Raw genomic sequence first — 20,855 nt, forward strand, 5'->3', positions numbered from 1 at the left:
CCGGAATGTCCGTGGCGCTCCCGCGGGCCTCATTTCGTGCCAGACTTCTCTGGTGCGTAATGTGGTTCTCGCGGGCCGCAAAGCGGCGTCCCGGTGTTTGCCTCGTCGGCTTGTCCTCGGAACTTCAAGAAGCCGGCAACGTGTGAACTTCAAGTCTGCACAACGCGTCGCGTCGGGGACCTGCTGCGGGTGGAGCGCAGGTGGGTTAACCCTTCTTTCTTTAACGTTCACTCGTGTTAGAGTTGGTAGTGCCCGTTATAGCTGGCATCTTTTTCACGGCTTGCGGGTTTCATTTTGCCGCGTTAACCCTTGCCCTCTTTTTTTTTCTGTCGTAGCTTCGACTTGGCTGCTAGACCTGCAACTTGCACATGGACCAGCCGTGGCTTCGCGCTCAAGCGTTATTCGTGAGATTGCGTTCTTTTTTACGCGCGCTTTCATCGCCTAACAAGTTTTCCTTCCGTTTCAGGAGCGCTGACGTACTGACACGCCCCGTGCCACTCCGGCTTATCTTTCGCACTATCGCCGACGGACTCTTCATGGCGGACGTGCTCCCGGCATTAGATCGAGTAAGCATCTCTCTCGTATTTCCATGAGTAGCACATTGAACGCGAAGGGCCACCTTGCTTCAAGCTTTGTTAATCGCAGCCATCGTTCTCTGAAGGGTTAATACGGGCATGACGAAGGGTTTAGGGGGCGCCTAAGGGGTGACAGCCACCGTAGTGACTTAGCTGCTTACTGCGCTGATAAGCTAGCACGTGTCTTCTGCGGTTACCGTGGCCGGCCATGGTAGGCGCATGTATTTGGTTGATAGCATTTCGGCATGTGCGGCGCGCGTGTGCTTTGAATTTGGGGGCGTTGCACACGCGGGCTGGTTTGCAATTTGGGCGAGTTGCGCGCGCGGTAGTTTGTAAATTTGTTCGTTTCTCTGTTTTAATTTTTCTTTGTGCTAGTCATTTACCGCCCTTCAAAAATAACTGACCTTTGTAAACTCTTACATGTTTACTAACACAGACGCACCGCGGAAGCAAGTTAGCAAACGCTACTGGTGACCGTAGTAAATTACGCAGCCATTAGGACTCTTACGTAAGATTTACAAAAACTTTGAGTTTATTTTTGACAAGTTTTCATCCTTTAATCCCCTTCAGGCGTGAATTGTAACCGACTGTCGTAAAATGTGTCAAATTTGCAGAACAAATTCTAAGGCATTAGGTATTACATTCCAGGAAACAGAACGACTGTCTTGAGTTTTGTTCATTAATACTAATTAGTGTATAATTAAATATCTAACTACTTAGCAGTCGATGTTGTTTACTTATTTACATAAATCTAATATTAAACTTAAAATGCATCTGCAATTTGTATTGGGTTGTATTCATTTAGAGCGGACAAAAACCATACCGTTTCACATTAGCCTTAGAACGTGGCTCGCCTCACCGAGCCATCGAACTAAGTAGTGCCTCCACTGAAGTAGTTTGCTACAGTCATGGGCAACAAATAAGGAAACGGCAACGACTGTGATTAGGCTGAAGGTTCAATTCACCCTAGGCACGACATATCTTGCTCATCTTAATACTGGACGTGCAATCAAGCACACAAGAGAGAAGTCAAGACACCACAAACTCCGTTTTTTTCATTAGGGAGTATCGTAATCTGCGTTTGTGGTGTCCTGACTGTGTCCGCATTTGCATGCCCAGTCTTTTAACATCAATACATACCAAGCAGCTCAGCTCTCCGTTACTCTATCTTGCTCTTTCTCGGCCACTAGTCCCATGAGCTGGCAAAGAACAAGTTGCATCCACTTGTGTACGTTTGTGCCTCGAGGGAATAAGAAGTTCATTGCCTTCATCCCAGGAGCGCCGACTGTCTTCACACACCCCCTGTTTCACAACGGCAGATCTTCCTGGCGGATATCCCCCCGGCACAGCCTCAAGTAAGCACTTTCTCATACGTCCACGAGTAGATTACACAAGAATCGTGTTTCTATAGCTGATTTATTCGCAGCCATTGTTATCTGACAAGCTTACTATGGGCATGTGCTTGTGTACCTGATACCTACCACAGTGACTTAGCGACTATGGTGTTGCTATGATATAAGCTAAGGGCGCTACGGTTGATTTCTAGCAATGGTTGGAGACTACATTTTGTTGAGAGAGAAACGCCAGTAAATTAAGATATAGGTTTCTTTTTTAGAAAATAGATTTTTAATAAAAATTATGATACTCAGGCTCCTGTCGTTTTCGCACATGAACTCTATGTCGAGGCGGAAATACTTTCCCGCAGCTAAAATGACGTTGACGCGACTAATTAACAAAACTCGTTAACTTTTTAATTATTGACTGGAGGGCAGGTGTTTATATTGCAAAGTTGTAGTGCACGCCAATTTATGGCATACCTATTCTTTAGAAGTCACGAAAGTTGCACGTAGTTCGAGATAATGATCATCGAATTTCAAGGGCGAAATGGAAACTGACCGCGCCCGGCGCGCACGAAGCCCGGCGGAAAGCTGGAATGAAGTGACGAAATTTGAATGAAGGCGCGCCAAAGCAGAATCGGGTCAGAAAAATCGGCAAGCGTTCTGGAATACACTAGTAAACAGCTTATGCTTGCGTGCGATGCGTGCTATCCATGTTTCTTTGTTAAACCACAAAAAGGCGCGAAAAGCTATTTAGCCTGTCTGTAAGAAGCGCCTGTGGCCGCCCCAGAGCTTTATGCTTTCCAGACAAAGAAAAGGTCGATATTTCGGTTTTCTTGCGCACAGTTGGAAAGAAACAGATAAGCACCAAGTACTACGCGCAAAAGTAAGACGATGCACGTGCAGAAGTGAGATGACTTGCAACCTTTCACGAAAACATACGACCACGGCACGCAGTCATCCAAACGTCGTCAGTCCCATGTGACGGGTAGGTCCAGCCTGACGTAGAACGGTCGCGCTTCGTGCGCGCCTTGCGCGATCAGTTTTGATTTCGCGCATGAACTTCGATGACGAATATTTCGAACTACGTGCAACTTTTGGGATTTATAAAAATCACAGCATATCCACGGGGTGAATGATGATGAGTGGGGCGAAGCTACGGAGGGAATCATCTGTAAACCGTGAAACTCTTCCGTGAAATGCGCCCAGTACATAATATAAAGAGTGTGAAACATCGTGTGTATATTAAACATCAAACTTTTATTGTACTGTTGGTTTACGTGGTCCCTTCATTATCACTTGTGATCGGTGAAATGCAAGGAAGAAGTCCGCTCCCTAGCGAAAGAGCGCCAAGAGCGACCGCATTCCCCGCTCGCCCTGTGCGAATTAAAGGCAAGGCTAGAGGGAAGACAGGACGCGCGTTCCACGACGCGAGGTCGGTAGCATGCCCAACGAAAGCCAACAGAACGCGACCGTGCAAGTGCTCCGGCTTCGCATCGCCTCATGGTTCCATTTAGCGTCCCAAAACCAAACATATTGCTCAAGGTGTGCCTTGCGTTTTTCGTAGAAATAATTTCTTTATCATGTACATAAAGACGAAAAGTTGAAAGCTCACTAGAGTGTATCGCCCGCAAAGTATGTCTTTTAGTGTGATTTAACTCTCGTACGGCAGGGTCCTCGCGCCGTTGCCGGTCCACCTCGCCCGTTGACGATCGGGCGAGGTGGCTAAATACAACTACTACTACTACACTTTAAGAAAAACATCTGGCGTTCTTTCGTTCTGCTTTTACAAAACATCTGGCGTCTTTCGTTGGCTTATTTCATCAATCAACGGCGTTTTGAACAAAATTTTTATTGTTTGATCACGCACAGGAGAAATCTCACCAGGCACTACCTTGGAGGTAAACAATGGCTGCTAATGGCAATGAGAGACAGAAGAAGTCGGCTTTTAGCTAACACTTACACTTCTACTTCTACTAACGTTTCCTACTGGAACATGCCAATGGCTGCTAATGGGGAATGAGAGACAGAAGAATTCGGCTTTTAGTTAACGCGCACGCTGCCAATTTTTTATTGTTCAACAACGCACAGGAGAAATCTCCCACCGGCACCACCTTGGAGGTCAAAGCGTAAGACTTGTTACTCACTACTACGATCACGACGACTACGAGGGACGAACGGGTGCCGCCTTAAGGAGCTTCGCCCCTAAAAAAATAGGTGGGTCGAATAAGTTGGCACGCACTACAACTTTATAATATAAACACCTGCCCTGAAGTCAATAATTAAAAAGTTAATCAACGTATTTTTGTTAATTAGTCGGAACAGCGTCATTTTAGCTGTGGCAAAGCATTTCCGCCTCGACGTGGACTTCGTGTGCTTAAACGACAGGAGCCTTACTGTCATAGGTTTTTTATAAAATATCTGCATTGTCTAAAAAAAAACACCCTGTATAGGCAGCACAGTGAGAAAATCTAACTCTGTGAAAACATTTAGTAAGTAGTCCGCAAATGCATGAGGGCACCTAACTGGGCTGTTTCTTTAATCATTAAAACGGGAACAAACAGTACTGGACAAGTGACAGTGATAGAACGACAGACAGCGTGCAGACAGTCTGTAGTTCTATCAGTATAACACTGCTTGTTTCCGTCTCGGTCACTCCATGCATTTCATCAGCTTAATCGTGCTCGAGTTTGGCGTTAGTGTCTCTTCCTGGCCAGCAGCTAGTACACCGAGAAATACTGCAGTTCCCAACCAGAAAGGCTTCTTTAGTGTTTTAGAGTAGAGCTCTAAGTTGCCGCGTCGAATGTCGGCGTTCCTAGTCTGTCGGTGATGAGAGACTAGGAACGTGCATTAGGGAGTATCTTAACCGTTGGTAATTTTTAACTCCAGATAACTGCCAAACAACTTCTATATTGCGAGATGCCACGTGGACGGCTGTACTTCGTGACAGGAGCTTGTACTAGTCGAAAATTTTTTTGGGCCTAGACTAACAGCAGTGGTGGGTTTTAGCATTTCTGAAAGTACCGTGACAAGCCTAATTATAAGCGAAATATGACAAGCCTAAATATAAGCGAACGATGAAGCCTAAACGCTTCATCGTTCGCTTATATTATGTCCACTGCAGGGCAGAGTCCTCTCTGAATGATTTTCAATGCACCGTTTCCTGAGCTAGCAGATTCTATTTTATGCTTGCAAATTTAACTTCGTCGCCTAACCCATTGCTGCCCTAGGACACACTTCGTCTCTTGTTATTCATCCAGACACTCTAATTGACCACCGGCCATTTGTCCTCGTGGCATGACTTGCCCTGATCCGTTTCTTTCTCTTAATGTTTCCTCCCGATATCTACTACCCCTGTTCGTTTAGATTCGCACTGCTGTCTTCCTCAGTTTCGACTATCGTTTTGCTTCATCGTATTCTATGTGGTCCCTTTAACGAATTTTAGTTTCTCTCGTTTTCTGGCCCATACGTTAGTACTGACCAAGTGCAATGCTTTTTAACCCTTCCCGCTTTCGTGGCAGTGGTAATATGCCGGTGATGAGTCGAGAATGCCTACTGTACGCGCAACAGCCCATTTTTAATCTTCTGTGAACATCTTTTGCATGAGTAGGCTCCCCTGTTAGCGTTTAGCTTCTGCATACTCTTCTACTGCTTCTAGGGTACAGTCATAGGCGTGCGCAGGCTTCCCCATCAAGGGGGGGGGGGCAAGGTTATCGTTGCGGCCCCCCTACTAAGTCAATGTACGAGGCAGATTTTGCGCCCCCCCCCCTCTCTTAGGCGACTAGGGCGCTCAATGTATGGGGTACATTTCGTCCCCCCCCCCTTGCCCCCTCCGTGCGCACGCCTATGAGTACAGTTAACACGCACTTTCCTCTCACCATACCACCTAGCATTATCTTCGCTTTCTGCATGTCGAGCTTCAACCCTGCTTTGACGCTTTTTCGCTTCGTCTTCAGTGATTTCCCCTTGGCTGCCGTCATTCATGAAGTCTGCGGTGTCGTCTGCAAGCTGTAAATTGCTCAAATAGTCTGTTACTATTTCTCCCTATTTCTTTCCACTCTAGTCGCTCGTACTTCCAGCCATGCAGTGAACAGCAATAGTGATTGTATCTTGTTGTCGAAGCTCCTTCTCGATCGTGACTCTGTTGCGTTTCTGGAGTAGCAGGGTAGCTGCGGAATAGGTTGTCCCGCGTAACTTGTGCTAAGACTTTAAAAATGAAAGGCTCATCGGGAGCGTGGAAGTCTTGGAATTTTGTGTGTATGTTCTGGTTTATCGTTCGTTCGTGCCTCTATGTAGTCGCGCTCAACGAGTTGCAACATGGTGGCCTTCTTTCAAAGTACCCTAAGCTTCAGTGACAATGGCAGATGCTGCATTGGTTTACAAAATACCAGTTATCTAGTGTTTCCTTTGCTTATTTTTGTTTGCGCTGTCGTGTTTTATTGGTCCCACTTTTACCACGGGCTACGAGTTGCAACTCGTATTGGGCTCGACTGTGCCTTGTTACCCGAACACATATTAGGCTGCGAGTTTAACATGGTAACTAAGTGAACTAATCAGCTTATTGATTAGCATCAAAAGACAATGCCATATCAATTCACTTTTCTGTATCTTGTGCTTTTGGTACAGAACAGACTTGTACGTCTTTGGCATTACCACACCAGGGATTCCTCCCCCCTTGCTTTGACAGTAATTTTTAAAGAATACTAAATCTAGAAAAGGCGTACCATCGGCGCATTAGCAGTTAGTTGTGTGCTTAGAGCCAGTATTTTTTCATCACTTAGTATGGTTTTGTTTTGTCATTTTCATTCTTGCTTGAATTGCTAACATGTCAAAGTTGTAGCCCGGCTCAAATAACCTCGGAATCGAGCGTTCATTTTCTGCAGAAGTTTTCACTATTGTTTTTGACCGAGCACAACAAAAGTGCACGACATATTCAATAGTCACGCGCTCGCATGCCCCTACTCAAGCGCGTCAAAGCAAACTTCGATGGATACACGGCTGCATTCGTTCATCGCCACATTGTACAGTTTTACCATGCCGGATGGTTCGATGGTCTTCACGACCTAGCTGGAGCAGAGGTTGAGTCTGTGTCTGCTGAATCAGTCTCATCTGGCGCTTAGCATGGCTTCAACTTTTCACAGGTTTTACAGCGAAAGCTATTATGAGATCACAACAGCCGTCTTTGGCGCCGTAGTTGTCCGCCGCCGGTGTGCGTAGCCGCTATCGCGCGAAATAAGAAAAAAAAACGAAATAAGAAATATCTGGGATGAAACGCTGTTCGAACCTGGGAACTCTGCGTGAGGGACAGCCCAGTGTGCTACCACCGAGCCATACCGGTGCATGAAGCTCCATTGCAAAAAGGCCCTATACAGGCTTCATATAAGAAAGGAACCACATTAACATATTTAATATAGCGGGGTAGAAGAGTAAAATAACAACCAGGTGTCACACGACGAGAATTCTGTAACCAGGCGTCACACAATGCGAATTGCGCAACGAGTGGGTTGTTGAATGCTTCCAACCCATTACAAAGGATTCTGCCAATATTCTTCATCATCAGGCACAGCATCAACAAAGTGCACATAATGCCTTACAGGTGTTTAGCGGGCACTACGGTTCTCCGCACAATGACGAAAAATTGCACAGTGGCTGCTTCACTACTTCACAAAAATTGATTTATTGCGTGGTGGGTTCCTCGCAAGTGCACATGTATTGGTTGCCAAGGTAGCCAATAAGGCCCCCATGATCCATTTACTCAGTCTCAATAAAGTTCTTTCCCTCTCTCTCTTTCTCACGTTAACGTATCTTATATGGAATGGTGGGAGTGAAATAACGACCGGGCGTCACACGATGAAAATTGCGTAACTAATAGGTCGTTTAAAGCTTCCAACCCATTACAATGGGCTCAGCCATAATTCACCAGCCGTCGCATCAACAAAGTCCACATAATGCCTTACAGATGTGTAGCTGGTACCTCGCCTCTCCGCAGAATGACGAATAATTGCACAGTGGGTGCTTCCAAACTTAGTGGGTGCTTATTGGGTAGTGGGTACCTAGCAAGTGTACTTGTATTAGTAGCCCCAAAAGTTTACAACGGACACTAGAAATGCCGCTCTTCCAGTTTTCGCGGTGACTGTGCTGCGCTTTCCGCGCAGGCCTGGAGGTTTTTGTTGACAAAATGAGATTTGCAGAAATTAAGTTGGATGCCTCGCAATAGAATTCCTGCTTAAAAGTCGCAACCTCCCTCCCTACTCGCAAGTTACTACACCACGCTTATCAATTCGTGAGCAGCAGTTTCTATTCTGCAACCATTGTAGCGTGCCCTCACTTCCTGCGTCGGTAAAGTGATGGAACATGCTTGCCTGGATAGAGTTAACGGCTACCTGGAGTCTAACAACATATACCGCAGCAACACGATCGGCTTCAGAAGAGGGCTCTCTACACAGGATGCCATGATACAACTCAAGGAGCAAGTCATAGACACCACTGGACGAGGCCTGAGGGCGATACTCGAACTAGATCTAAAGAAGGCTTTTGATATGGTCGAGCACGCGGCCATCCTCGATATAATTGCGCAATTCGGCCTGGGCGAACGAACGTACAATTACATTAGAAATTTTCTTACCGGAAGAAAAGCCAGGATCAGACTGGACGAGGAGGAGAGCATCCAGGTGGATATGGGCAGTGCGGGGACACCGCAAGGGTCCGTCGTGTCACCGATGCTCTTCAACCTCATCATGATCGGATTATGAGAAAAATTAGAGCGAATTGAATGTATTAATCATACAGTTTATGCAGACGACATTACGATTTGGACCACGAAAGACGCAAGCGAGGGCGAGATGGAGAACAGACTTCATGAGGCGGTGGAGGCAGTCGAGTATCATCTGGACGGCACAGGACTGGAATGCTCGCCGGGGAAGTCGGAACTGCTACTATACCGCCCCAAAAGACTGGGCACACCATCCAGAGACGTGGCAGAACTACACAAACGGGGAATCAGATTAACCACTAGGAATGGCACGGAGATACCCATGGTTCAGAAGATCAGAGTCTTGGGTCTATGGGTCGAAGCAAGGGGAGCAAACGCCGAAATCGTAACGCTCCTGGAAAAAAAAGTCATGGCGGCCGTTAGGCTAATACAGAGTCTCCAACAAAAGAAGGGGCATTAAAGAAAGAAACGTTGCACGGCTCGTCCAGGCCTTTGCGATGAGCCACGTCGCGTACGTAGCGGCGTTCGTCCACTGGAACAAGGCCGAGAAGGCCAAGATCGACGCGCTCATTAGAAAAGCGTACAGAGCAGCACTGGGTCTACCGCAATACACAAGAAACGAAAGAATGCTACAACTCGGAGTACATAACACGCTGGGCGAGATCGCTGAAGCACAGAGGATAGCGCAACTCGAAAGATTGTCCGGAACCAAGGCTGGCAGAGAAATTATGGAAAAGATCTCCATAAACTACCACGGAATGAGGGGCCCGAAGATGCAAATTCACCCGGACGTCCGATCAGCAGTAATCGCGGAAAACATCCCGAAGAATATGCACCCCGTACACAACGTCGAGAGAAGAAAATGCCGCACGAAAACGATCCTCAAAAACCACGGCGCGCGGGAGGGGGTGCTTTTTGTAGACGCCACCCGTTATCCCCGCAACCTGGACATCAATAGTGATGTTGTCAGTAGCTCTCTTCGCAATGGCAGTCGTAAGACTGTGACAGCGGGCTCCGTAAGGACCAGATCATCAGAGGCAGCGGAAGAAACGGCAATTGCATTGGCCGTAATCAATGGTCGAAAACAAGACAGAACAATAATCAGTGACTCCAAGACGGCCATTAGAAATTTCACAAAGGGATGGGTCTCCAGCGAAGCAGCCAAAATCCTGAACCGCAGAGCAGAAGACGTCCGGAACGGCCAAATTACACCCAAATACCTCAAATGGATCCCGGCACACATGGGGGAAGTCAATACAGAAGATCCGAGTATCCCTCCCAACCTCAACGAGAAGGCCCACCGAACCGCGCGAGACCTAACCCACCGCGGCTCGGTCAGTGACGGCCGCACACCTCCCATCCACCCTGGAAGGAGGTATGACTGCGGTGGAGGCGATGGGGAAGACGGAGGAGGCGACAATGACGAAGTAGCGATTCAAGACGACAGACAGACTCATCACGTACCACGACATACTGGCACACTATAAGCAGCAACGAGAAGAATACCCACCACCACACAAACAACTAGGCAGATCTCAAGAAACAGATTGGAGAAGATTGCAAACCAGAACTTTCCCAAATCCAGTACACCTAAACAGAGTAAATTCCAGACAATACCCAGAAGCGAGCTGTATGCTCTGCAAGCACGAACACGCAGATATGGCACATATCTTATGGAAATGCACACGGATCAGCACAATATACAAAGACGACAACATAGGACCGGACCTTCTCGAGGAGCGATGGCTAACTCGAGGAGCGATGGCTAAGCGCTCTGACTAGCTCAGAACTACAAGAACAACTGTGGGCAATCCAGCGGGCCCGGGCAGCGGTGGAAAGGCTATGCCTCACCGCACATAATGCCCGGGTGGCCTGAGCCCGGGCCGGCAACCTTGCAGGTGTTTTTTTTTAATAGTTTTTTTTTCGTCCGTCCGTCCGTGAAGCCTTATACGGTGTGGCGATAAATTCAGCAGTGTATCTGTCGGTTTTCGCATGGAAGTGCTTGAGTAGCGGTGCGCAAGCATGCATGTATTCAAGATTTCGCATACTACAAGGAATTCTTCTGAAAAAAAAACTAGTCTAACTTCAGCTTGAAATGAGTGCTTGATTCTGAAGTTATTCCGAGGTGGTCTACAACTTTGTAATTGACACGTTAGCGGTTCAAACAATTTAAAAATGTATCATTTGCATGATAGCTAGCATGGATTAACAAACTACCCGCAAATGTGCGCCACGGTGGTCTAGTGGTTATGGCGCTCGTCTGCGGACCCGAAGGTCGCGGGATCGAATCCCGGCCGCGGCGGCTGCATTTTCGAAGGAGGCGGAAATGTTTGAGGCTCGTGTACTTAGATTTAGGTGCACGTTAAAGAACCCCAGGTGGTCAAAATTTCCGGAACCCTCCACTACGGTGTCTCTCATAATCATATCGTGGTTTTGGGACGTTAAATCCCAGATACTACTACTACCGCTAATGTTCAGTTGGTAGCTTTTCTAGGCTTGTTTTCGTTCTTTTTCTATATCGGGGCCATGTTATAACTACAACATGCTGACTAAAGCAATTAATTGCAAACATTTATTTGGTTAATTGCTGTTCACTCATCAGCACCCATCCTAACGAGGTAGGAAATATTGCAGCGAACATTTAGATTATCATTCGTCAGATTTTTAGTTAACATTTAATTAACGTGAATTTTATCAATTACTGTATCACTTAAATTTGGTGCTATGCTCTTGTAATACAGGGTGTCTTTTTTTAGACAATAGATCTTTTAAAATAAAAGATCTATGACAGTCAGGCTCCTGTCGTTTTCGCACATGAAATCTGTCCAGGCGGCAATACTTTCCCGCAGCTAAAGTGACGTTGAGGCGACTAATTAACAAAAGCTCGTTAATTACTTTTTTTAAATTATTGACTTGAGGGCAGGTGTCTATATTACAAAGTTGTAGTGCGTGCCAATTTATGGCATAGTTTTCAGAAATGACAAAAGAAATCACGAGGCGCGTCACAACACCGGAATGACACGTGACAAGGAAGTGGTGAAACCTGAACCAAGGCGCGCCAAAGCAAAATCTGGTCAGAAAAATCTGCAAGCATTCTGAAATACACTTGTAAAGAGCTTTATGCTTGCGTGCGATGGGTGGTGCCTATCTGTTTTTCTTAAACTATAAAAAGGCGCGAAAAACTATTTTGCCTGTCTGCAAGAAAACGCGCCGCAGTGGCCGCCCTTGAGTTTTATGCTTCCCAAAGAAAAGGTTGAAATCGCGGTTTTCCTGTGCACAGTTCGAAAGAAACGGATAAGCACCAAACACTACGCGCAAGAGTAGGGCGTTGCGCGGGCACAAGAGAGATGACTTGCAGGTTTTCACGGAAACATACGGCCGCGGAGCGCAGTCATTCAAAATTCGTGACTCCCATGTGACGGGCAGTTCCGGTCTGACGTAGCAAAACGGTCGCGCTTAGTGTGCGCCGAGCGCGATCACTTTCGATTTCGCCCTTGCAGTTCGATGATGAATACCTAGAACTACGCGCAGCTTTTGTGATTTCTAAAAAAATGAGTATGCCATAAATTGATACGCGCTACAACTTTGTAGTATAAACACGTGCCCTCAATGCAATAATTTAAAGGTTATTGAGTTTTTGTTAATTAGTCGCAACAGTGTCGTTTGAACTGCGGCAAAGTATTTCCGCCTCGACGCGGAGTTCGTGTGCGAAAGCGGCAGGAGACTTACTGTCATAGGATTTTAAAGAAAAATCTGTATTGTATAAAAAAACCCTGTAGAACAGACTTGATATGGCAGTGGGGACAGTGCATACAAACCAAATGTGCATTCACCTATTCTTAGGGTAATTGGTTCACTAATATTAGTAACCGTACCATCAAAGTAGTATGGTTAACATTAGTGAACCTGTTGCAAACTAAATTATAGTAAACTCTTGTCACAAATATCAAGTTATTACTTTCCATGAGTTTTACTGAGTAAGACTTCGAATTGGTAGTAATGACTGTCTTTATCTGGTAGTGACTTTCACTGTCAATATTTTTACAACGTTGATTAAGACGTCAGTGCTTTTCGTGACTCGTAACTGACTAGTACAATGGAAAGTTAGGCCACTTGGTAAGAATTCATCCTGAACAATGGTGAGCCTGCAGACACGAGAACGCAGAAGAGAACAAACCATCACGAACTGCATTTGTGTTCTCCGGTCTGTGCTTGCACGCCAACTTTTTCTCCATTAACCGGTCAGTGTTTAGCTGCTGCGTGTGTCGACGCACTCAGTAGCTAAATACTTTTTGACCGTCCCCCCCCCCCCCCAAAAAAAAAAAAAGTTCGAAGGCAGCAAGTTAGTCTCCCACTACAGAGTGTCCTGTAAACATATCATGGTTTTCGTTCCTAAAACGCTGGAACTCGTTTCACGTCGATGATCGGTGCCTCTAATGTTGCAGCTCTACAAACTCTTCGTGCCACCGGGTATAGCAACTGCAGACGAGGCCATCGTCAAGGAGTTTCAGCGCCGGCAACAGATCGGGGACCGCCACAGGGGTCGTCGTTACTGCGAGCTTCAACGTCGGCATCAAACAAAATGGCAGGTGAGCCTGCTAACGAGGCTGGCGAGGGTCGCTGTCTTCTCCCACGACGGAAGTGCGTGTAATAGCTTCAGGTTTAGCGAACACTAGGCAGGTAGGTAGCTGTTAGGGGTTTCCGTCGTGGGGGTAAGACTCATCCGGAATGTCGTTGCACTCCCGGCCACCATTTTGTGCCAGTCTCTGGAGTGGAATGTGGTGTTCGCAGATGCAATACGGCACCCGGAGTTATCGCGTCAGCCTTTACATTTCAGAACCAGCGTTGACTTCAATCGGCACGTCATCGACCCAGGTTGGTTTCTTTTTTTTCTTTCGCTATCTTGTCGACCCTTGCACTCGTCCTCGTCTGTCCCGTTTCTTCTTGGCAGCATTAATTTGCTTGTGCTAATTCTAGTCATCATTAGATCGTAATATGTAGTAATCCAGTTAAATCTTTAGGCAAACGTTAAAGAACCTCAGGTGGTGGAAATTTCCGGTACCATCCACTAGTCTCATACTGATATCGTTTTGGTACGTAAAACCCAAGAATTATCCAATTAAATCTAGTTACGGCGTCCTTTTTTTCTTCTTGCACTACGATTCCAAATGTCGTATTCCCTGCTGCTGCCAACCTGTACAAGGAGCGAGACATTCATCAAGCGGTCCTCGCTTTTTAGTCTCGCGCCTTCCATCAACCCTTGTATTGATGGGACATAGATAATAATAATAAACCGACTGTCTGTCATTAATATTATTATTATTATTATTATTATTATTATTATTATTATTATTATTATTATTATTATTATTATTATTATTATTATTATTATTATTATTGACAGTCAGTCGGTATTATTGCAGTCCGCGTCTTTCCAGTTTGTGTCATTGCGATGTTAACTTTGGCCCTCATTCTTCTCGCCCAGACGCACATGGCTGCGACCTTGGTCAGTCTCTCACCTGATCAAAGGTCTCTGGAGCAGTGCTCATGGTGAGTGCCTGTCATCCTTTAAGGAGTACGGGTTTTTGGCCTAGTTGGCGGTTTGCTATAACTGACTCCTTAGTGCTGGAAAGACGGGGCGTGAAAGACTGCAGAACATGCACATGTTCCTGTCGTCTTTCACATTCTGTCCTTCTAACGCCAAGGCATCATTTCTATCATGCCTTCTGTGTGCGCTTCGGTCTTCTAACGAGTGTCCCATCTGTTTCAGGTCGCAAGATTCGGTGTTCTTCATCTCATCCGCTTGAGCGAATGAGGCGAATGAACACCGCGTCCTGCGCAACGGTCATGCGTAATAGTGCAGGCGTCCTGCACTATTGCGCATGACGTCTTGCCCGACGCCGCCCTACACCGGTTCGCGTAAGTTAAAGCATTCCTCTTGCCTCGCGAACTGTCGGGAGTAACGAGCTATTCCCGTGTCGTTTCAGCTTGTCAACTTTCGCTTCTGGCAAAAGTTGATTCGGCGTTCTTCCCCGGCTGGAGCGTGCCATCCGCTGTGCGGTACCTCTCGTAAGTACAAGTCGTATACTTCGGGCAATGCATGCACGTAATGTAGTTCACGACTGGTGCCAACCATGGTGGCTTAGCAGCTGAGGCGTCGTGCTTCTAAGCTTGAGGACACGAGCTCAATTCCCAGCTACGGATGCTGCATTTTGGTGTAGGTAAAACGCAGCAACACCAGTGTACACTAATCGCAGATTGAAGCATGACACTTGTTTTTTTTTTCAGTGTGACGACTCCCTCTCTCTTCAGACATGAGGCTAACCAATGGCCGGGTAGGAACCTACCTAGTAGCCCCCCTCCCCCCATGCCTAGCTTCTCAGGACCTCAATGAAGTTGTTTACTACTACTACTATCACTACTGCTATGAGCAATCTCTCTGCTAAAGCTGAGCAAATGGGGACACTAGAGCAAATCTGGCTCTAAAGCGAAGATTGGCTTCCATGCAAGTGTACTAGCATTGAAAGTACTAGCATTGCTTAACCATAACATTTTCTTTTTCCATGAATACTGTAAGTCCATGAATACTGTAAATAGATTTTGGTGAATGTTAGCAGGGCTCTGGATGGTTGAAAGTAATCAACAGTTCTCTGCCATATACGGTGTGCCTTGTAATCGTATCGTTGTTATTGCATGTAAGACTGCAGAATTTGATTAATGTAACCAATGATGCGTGTGTCGTTGCAGCTCTGCAAACTGTTGGTGTCACCAGGGCCACGTGCTGCTAACAGGAGATCATGGACAAGGATCGCGCTGCTTCCCTGGCAATTAACAGAACACCGACGCCGTCACTGTAACCAGCTTCATCAGCGGCATCGAATTGGTGAGGGTGTGCTGAGCGAGTAACAGGTCTGGCGAAGGTGGCATGCTTTCAACGACCATTGCCACTTGCCAGTTTGCTTGCGCCATTGAATCTTGAGGTTAATCGTGCAGGGAACCATGTAGCTAAACTTCGGCACAGTTGTTGCCGCGATAGCTCTTCTCCACGATGAAACCGAAAGGGGACCAGCTGGTGTGGCGGCGCATATTGCTTCGGGCTTTGTAAACCTGAAGTCGTATGCGTCTTTAATTGCAGGTCGTGGCCGCAGCGAAGGGCAAGCAACACAACACTCACAAACACTATAGTTTTACCCTAGGTAGGTCGTGTACAGGGCGTCCTGGGGAGGCTGGCGCTGGACTGTAAAGACCAACATAGGTGGGTATTACCTTGCCGGTGCTTGTCATTCGGTGGGTAGTACTCTGCCAGTGCCTGTCTACGCATACGTCCACCCACTAAGTCCTGCTGCGGCCACTGTCACCACACGAGTCGTGTGGCAAAGGGGGACGTTTAGCGGACACTAGGCAGGTTTTAGCTAACACTAGGCAGGTTGTAGCTTTTGGAAGTCCCCTTGCGTTTTCATCGGGAGGAGGGCCCACTTCGGATTCCGTTGCACTCCTGGCCGCCGTTTCGTGCCGGTTAATTCTGGTACGAAACCTGGGTCTCCGCGGGTGCAAGACAGCTTAGTTTTCCCAGCTGCTTAATTGTTGTCGCGTTAACTCAATACCATAGACTTGTATCAGCAGCCAAGTGAGTAGTAGCCACGATGAATGTACAGGCGAGTTTTCCGTATTCTATAACTCTCAGGTCTACGCTTGTTAACAGTTCCTGCGAGTGTATTGCAGTCGCCGTCATTCTACGGTTTGTGTGTTCGACTTCTACGGTCACACTTGCCCTCCGGTTTGTCTTCGAGCCTGGTCTTCAATGATCCTGACCTTGGAGGAGAACGTGCATGGATCACCCGTGGGCCTCGCAGTTGGGATTGGTACGTGCTGTGCATCGACCATGTGTCTTCCACTTTCCTTATTTCAAGGGTTCTCCTCAACTGTCGTTTCAGTTCCCGGTGGCCATATTAGTATGCTGAACGCAATGTGGCTGCCATGTTCCTGCGTGGGTCCATACAAGCCCCCACAGCCAGTGCTCGAGTGCTGTCGAATAAGTTCGAGCGCCATCAGGAGACAGGAGTTGAAATATTGTTCAGGCAAGACGTCTGGCCTTCAGTGGCTGCTTTGCGACCTCTCGAATGTACGCTGTAAACCTGTAAAAGTGGAAGTACAATTGTGAGCAATACGAGCAGGAACACGCGAGTGCATGGCAATCCTCAAACCCAACGCGGGGAGATTTGCGGTGGCCACTGTCGGAAACATGCTGAAAGGGTGCTGCGGTTCTGCTAAATGTCGGCACACCAACCTCGCTATTGCGGATAAAAAAAAATTGTAGCTGATTGCGTATCGTGGGCCACTCGAGAGTATAAGGCGGGTATGACAAGCAAAGCGCGGCAGTGTGCAGTATATACATATCGTGTTCTGGGAACGTTAAACCCCAGCAATTATTATTATAGTGTGCAGTCTATAGCTCCGTGAAAAATATCGCTTTCACATTCGCTTGTGTGCGTGTAACACAAAAAATAGGGATACAGCAAAATTCATTTTAAAAAGCGATACTTTGCCGCGCATGAGTGCTACAATGGGTTCTTCAATATGAAGCTCTTGTCACATGTCACGCATCGTAAAACTGGACGTGTGGTGCGAGTGATTTCACGGAAAAGCGTCACCCTTTCCACTTTATTTTTCAGTGCTCTCCGAGTGTCATTCAGATTGGAGTTCAATGCTATTCACCGCACGCTCGTGTGTTCTGTCGTAGTGCTCGTGATGGTACAATGCGCACATTCAGGACTACAAGCTACCTTGTATGACATTACAGGTTCTCAACCTGCGCAACCTACTACTGCCTTCGTTTGCACCAGGAGAGGAGAGCCCATCCCCATAGCATTTGCCTGCTGGCGCTGAACGGGTCTTCCTGGTTGACATCCTCTCAACCAACACAGCCTCGCGTGAGAACCTCTTGTACTTCGAGCAATACGGTGAATGACAATGGGAATATGCTTTAGCAGAATGTACTGTTAGGCTAACTGGTGCGTAGCTTAAGATTTGTGGCGCATACTGAGAAGGAAACAGAAGACGGGACGCCAGCATCCTATCCAGTCTTCTCTCTCGGTCCTTACGCTCATGCATTTAGTCGAGCGCCTTCTTGGTAACTTAATATTTTAATAAACGCGAGAGCGGCACTGGGGGTCGGGCAACAGTGGCACACGTGTGAACTGTGACCTAACTGCTTGCTTTTCGAGCATCGGCATTCTGGCAAACGGGTTTGTTCCGAAGCCAGCTGCCGCGCTGTCAAGCTATTTCGGCCTTCTTCAGCTTCGCATTGAAAGCTGGCGAAATGGCAGTTGCCGGTGGTCGTGCAGGTTTATAGCCGGCGATTTCAGGGCTTATTTTGCACTGAAACATTATTTGAAATCTAATTTTCATATATGTACAGGCGCAATAGGCCCTCTACTTCTATCTTTTGCTGAAAACCACAAATCGTCTGATCATGTCATGTTTCCTTTTAGACAATGGAACACTGGTTTTAAAAATTCATAGTCATAGACTTGGTTCACACACAGCTGTTCTGAAACATGTTGGCTTTTCATGGCACTCGCACCCAGTGGCTTGGCAGCTACGACGTTGCGCCGATCAGCACTAGGACGAAGACCGCAGTGGATGCATTTAACTGGGAGCAAAATGCAGACAACTGCATAGTTGTAAAATTATATGCCCATTAGGTACTCCACTTCATGAAATAAAGAGCCCCAAGTCCAACCTGCACGTCATCTTGCCGTAGTTTTGGAAAATAGAATCTTAAATTTGTTTTATTTCTACTTGGTAACTGAGACGTGTCGATGCAGCTTTGAAAAGGGGCGGCGACACCTGCACCATGGACTGCAGAACCAGGAAACACTGAGAAGGAGGTGCAGCGCCAGCAATTCAGGGACCACTGAAATAGCCATCATTGCTGCGAGCTTCGCTAGCGGCACCAACTTGGCAGGTGAGCCCATGATAGGCTGGCAAGGGTGGAGCATGTTCACAGTATATTGCCACTCGCCATAGTTTCCTAGTATCGCCAAACTTGAGGTCGCATGGTAATTTAACGTGTTATCCAGTGCTTATAGCTTCCCCTTGCTCAACGAGCTTCCACTTATGCTCGCGCTGCTCGGGTTAGTTATGTGAGAAGTGCACCATTACATTATCCCTTTGCGAGACGCATTATTGACTGTCTATAAATGTGTGAAATTTACACTGATGCCAATGTTCTGGAGACCAAACTTTACGCAAGTGGATGTGGTAGGATACTGTATATTACAGCAATTAATTGCAATTACAGTGTAAATAATGTAATTATTGTACATTCAGTAATGCTATAGTTATTCATAGACTGAATTCAACGACCCACTCAAATTCCAAGCTGTAGTTATCTGCTGGCAGGGAGAATTTTCAAAAAGGTAAAAAAGGTACCTTAATTCCTGCCGAAACGCCCCACGTCCAACGTCTCGTTAAACGCTGTACTGCCTTCATCAAAGCATTCTTCTAGCAAAATATTCCAACCATACGTGATATAAAGGAACTTTAGGCAACCAGTATTCTTAACCCATATATGCCCAGTGTCCTACATATAGGACGCTTCTTTGATGCACTCTAACATCGCTATTTCTTTAGCTGATGACTGGCGCCACGTACAGCACATCGAGCAGGCCTCAATGAGACCTGCTTGATGTGCTGTACGTGGCACTATAGTCATCAGCTAAAGAAATAGTGGTGTTAGAGTGCATCAAAGAAGCCTCCTATATGTAGGACTCTGGGCATACATGGGTTAATTTACCATCATCTCAGTGTTTGCGGTCGTTTCCTTGCCAATAGAGCACTCAAATGGCGCACAGAAAAGTCTACAAATCGGGACGCTGTGTCGGAAAGGGTTATAGGCATGTGCGAATGTTCGAGAACTTCAAATATTCAAACGAATATTGCAGTATTCGAATTCGCTTCGACACGAATTTAAATTATTTGAAATTTAGAAGTATTCGAAATGAACGAATAGGCGTCTATTAGACTGCATGTAACCTCCCTCTAAAGGGTGTTTCACTGCGGTCAGTGTTCTATGCCGTGAAAACACCTGTCCAGGAAAAATCCGCACCACTGCAAAGCCTCATTTCAAGGTTAAATTAACGTATTGCCGTCACATCGACTAATCACTTTTTAAGTGTAACAGCGTGTTACACGGGCTTATATCATCTACGTATCGTAAATTTTAAAACTTAACGTATTTGTCCAATTATCACTTGCATCCTACTGAAATTCAAATCCTGCTACTATTCAGAGTTGCTTCAACTTCACTTTGAACCAAAAAGAATTGACATTCGCACGTCTTGTTCCAATTAAAAAAAATATTGTGCAGGTCGGTTCGGTCATGACAAATGTGCTCATTTTTCTTTATAATATATGATATGCACTATTCGATTCGAAAGTATTCGCTTCGAACTTATAGTTTACTATTCGTACATCCCCAGTTATATGCACTCTAGTCACCTAGAGTACGTTGTGTATATCGGTAAAACAGGTGCATCACGTCGTGCCACAATTAACAGGTGGCTGGCTTTTCCTTGCAGCACTGCATCTTGCGCACGCAATGGACGATGCCGCAGGTCGTTCGTGTATTTCATCCAGCCCTTGCTCCACCAAAGACAACTTTCACGGTTTGACCATCCCTCAGCCGACAGTTTCTCCTCCCTGCTGGTGCCCACTGCATTCTCGTAATGGACATTTTGCTCGGCGATCTGCAGTCACTTGCGTAAGTACATCCACATTGAGTAATAGGAGGAGAGATGTAAGGGAAGAAGACAAGCAAGCACAGATTCCCAACTCAATTTATTGGTGAAATGTACACGCGCATACACACACACATACCCAGGCTAACTCAAGAACGCATGTGCAAGATATTACGAAAATTCACAAGCTGTACGACTTAAAAAATGCATAGAAAAATAAGATCTGCAACATGAAGCGGAAAGTACAAACCGATTACGTAGCACTCAAAGAATTCTTTGTGAGTACTCACTTCAGCAGTTATCCGCACATTTCTACATGCAAAAGGCTTCGGTCATTTCTCATGCCGGTTTATTTCTGTCAAACCTGTTTGTCAAAGATCACACCCCAACAAACTGAGTCGAGTCAGCGCTTGTCTTCCCGTAAGTGTGTCCGCTGAGAAACTTTCCATAATGCATTCCTACCAACTCTCCGTTTTCTATGCTTTTACTT

At 46.4% G+C, this 20,855-nt stretch overlaps 2 long non-coding RNA genes across 2 annotated transcripts; both read left to right on the top strand.

The window, feature by feature from the left end:
• Window positions 1-330: 330 nt before the first annotated feature.
• LOC125759341 (uncharacterized) lies at window positions 331-13,392 on the top strand. The gene is made up of 4 exons (XR_007416910.1): window positions 331-404; window positions 467-566; window positions 1,852-1,930; window positions 13,070-13,392. It is a non-coding gene; the product is annotated as an uncharacterized LOC125759341 (long non-coding RNA).
• Window positions 13,393-14,273: 881 nt separating this feature from the next.
• On the top strand, window positions 14,274-16,156 carry LOC119399723 (uncharacterized). Its single transcript, XR_005184937.2, has 3 exons — window positions 14,274-14,543; window positions 14,612-14,693; window positions 15,372-16,156. It is a non-coding gene; the product is annotated as an uncharacterized LOC119399723 (long non-coding RNA).
• Window positions 16,157-20,855: the final 4,699 nt, after the last annotated feature.

This window comes from Rhipicephalus sanguineus, chromosome 7 (genome assembly GCF_013339695.2).
Source record: "Rhipicephalus sanguineus isolate Rsan-2018 chromosome 7, BIME_Rsan_1.4, whole genome shotgun sequence".
Taxonomy (NCBI): Eukaryota; Metazoa; Arthropoda; class Arachnida; order Ixodida; family Ixodidae; genus Rhipicephalus; species Rhipicephalus sanguineus.